Source organism: Arvicanthis niloticus, chromosome 1 (assembly GCF_011762505.2).
Source record: "Arvicanthis niloticus isolate mArvNil1 chromosome 1, mArvNil1.pat.X, whole genome shotgun sequence".
Taxonomy (NCBI): domain Eukaryota; kingdom Metazoa; phylum Chordata; class Mammalia; order Rodentia; family Muridae; genus Arvicanthis; species Arvicanthis niloticus.
The window spans coordinates 107,903,716-107,906,606 of record NC_047658.1 but is presented as its reverse complement, the minus strand read 5'-3'; positions in this window follow the sequence as shown (position 1 = coordinate 107,906,606).

Genomic DNA, 2,891 nt, shown 5'->3' with positions numbered 1-2,891 from the left:
AATAAAAGAGTTCTTTAATAATAGCAAGTGACTGGTTCTGGCTGACGCACAAAAGGAACCGGCCTGGGAGAGAAAGGTCACTTTGGTTTGTTTTTTTGAGACAGAGTTTCACTATGGCCATCCTGAACTCACTATGTAGACCAGGCTGGCCTCAAATTCACAGGGATCCACCTGCTAAGGGATCTGCCTCCCAAGTGCTACCCCACCAGGCCCAGCCTTTGGAACAGAAATTTTTAACAACTTATATAGGCCTTGGGCTTATACAGTCCACATAATCCATCCTTAAGTCTCCTTCAGGTTCAGGCTCCAGGTCACCCTTTGAACAGACAGGAGACTACAAGTCTGGACACTTGGCAGATGGGAGAGTTACATGGCAAAGATATTGCCAGAATTATTCTTAAGTACACCTATGTTGTTCTTTTCCAGTAGTTGTTACCCAGGTCCATCTTGCCCACTTGGCAGGATTATGATTTCCTAATAAGAGCTCTGGGGACTTAATGGCAGACTTAATGATGGTTTTGAGCCTAGACTGCCCCCACCCCCTTGAGCTGCCCCTTAGGGGCATGTTCTTAGATAAGGGGATGCCTACTGGTTGGTGGTAAGTCAGGGTTGTCTCTTATTGTTATGGGGATGGAGCCTAATTGGAGGTCAGTCTTGGTGAACAAACATTAGCAGAAACTCTCTCAGCAACCCTAAACTTCAACTATGGCACAATATGGCTCTCCTACAGTTTCTAACTAGCCTGGTCAGTACACTGCTATCTTCCAGTCATATTGGAGGCAGCATTTTTTTTTTAAGGTAAATTCTGTTTTGTGTGACTTAATACTTGTTAAGCCTGTTTATTAGTAAATCCAGTATATCATCAATTTCACTAACCTTTTTCTCTTCTATCAGGTTAAAGGCCTTCTAGGGCGGAGTGTGACACTCTGCCATTCAAGGTCACCAAGTCTGTGACAAAGGGTGGAGATTTCATCCTATCTGAGTTAGACAAAAGTGGCCTCCAGATTCCTGAAACAACTTGCACACCCAGTAGGTACCAGTTACCATGGTGTCCATGTGCCAGAGGTGTGATCTGTGGCAACACTAACAAGAATGAACAGCTGAGTGGGTGACCTCTCACACTGGATGAAAGCCAGCAGAACAACAGGGCTTACTCAATGTTTCCATTTTAACCTGGAACTATAGTTTTAGGACAAAAGCTGTGGAAGTCTCAACAGGCTAGGATTGGCTGCCCATCCCAGTGCCAATTAAGGAGCAAAGAATGGTGAGTCGCAGGATCCCCACCCCTTGAAAGATTTTTTATGCAAACATTTTAGTTTTAATCCCTCCACCCTGTAAAACCTTTGTTTATACAAGGCCCTCCACACCATTCCAGGAATTTGATGGTCTGGAGCAAGGGACCCTTTTCCCTTTCCTCCTTCATTTCCTGTGTTCAAACTCTTCAGACTAGCCAATCAAATTTGACCAGAGGAGAAGACACAGTCACCAGCTGAGTTAGGAGGAAAACCAAATGTTCTCTTGTCAGCTTTTCTGAGTACACAGACAAACAGAACAGAAAGTATGTCTCAGGTTGAACCTTGCCACCCTGAGTAACTTCCCCCTTGTGTTTATTGTACCCTCAGTGGTACAATAAACCCTTGCCTCAGTGGTAGTTTCAGTCCTGGTCTTAGATTTTTTTTTTTAAAAAACAATTAGTTGGTTTCTGAAACCCAGAGTGACTCAGGAGGAAGCATTCAGGATAATGACTTATCTCTGTACCTTCCACCTTAAAGAAGGCTTCGGCATGTCAGGGGCATGACTAACAACCCAGTGACTAACAACCCTGTGCAGAGGCCACCAGAAGTCTGAGTCAGCGTTAAGAAGCCAGACCAGGCTAGCCTTGAACTCAGAGATCTACCTGACTCTGCCTCCTGAGTGCTGAAATTAAGGGTGTATATCACCCTACCCAACTCCAATAAAGGCTTTCAATTGGCTATAAACTGTCATCTCTGGTGAGCTCTCTGTCTGTAATAAAAGTTTAATAAAAAAAAAACTAAGTAAGGAGGCTGGAGAGATGGCTCAGTGGTTAAGAGCACTTATTGTAGAGGACCAGGTTTTGATTTCCGGCACCCACATGGCAGCTTACAACCATCTGTAGCTCCCATCCCAGGGAATCTGATGCCCTCTTCTGACTTCTAAGAGCACCAGGCTGCACACAAGCATAGATGCAGGCAAGAGAGTTATATACACAAATAAATACATATTGAAAAAAATCCAGGTTATATGACATGATGTTTACTATACATGCACCAATCCAGGAGCTTCTCAGCACATAATCACATATATGCACAAGCTCTCGTGTGGTTTGTGAAGTCACTAAGGCTACCTTGGTCTTATGTTGTTGATGTCTTTTTGAGACAGGGTTTCTCTGTATAACCCTGGCAGTCCTGGAACTCAATCTGTACACCAGGCTGGCCTTGAACTCACAGAGATTCACAGGCTTCTGCCTCTGAGATTAAAGCCATGGTCTACCACCACCTGGCCCTAAGGCTACCTAGGGACAAGGTAGTATTTCTTTGGTAAGCCAGAGTAGGCTTAGATGGGCCCAGTAGAAGAGAGAAGGGCATAATTATCCTGGCAGGATAAGATGATATTATAAGGAGGTACAGGCACTTATAATAGTATTGAAACATTGTGCTCCAAAGAATTAAGAATTCTGGCTGGATTGATACTACAGCCATTGGTCCCAGCTCAAGAAGCAGAAGTAGGTAGATCCCAGAGTTTCACACCAGCTTGGTCTAGAGAATCCCATGACAGCCAGAGTTACAATAGACCTTGTTTCGCTGGGCGGTGGTGGCGCACGACTTTAATCCCAGCACTTGGGAGGCAGAGACAGGCAGATTTCTGAGTTC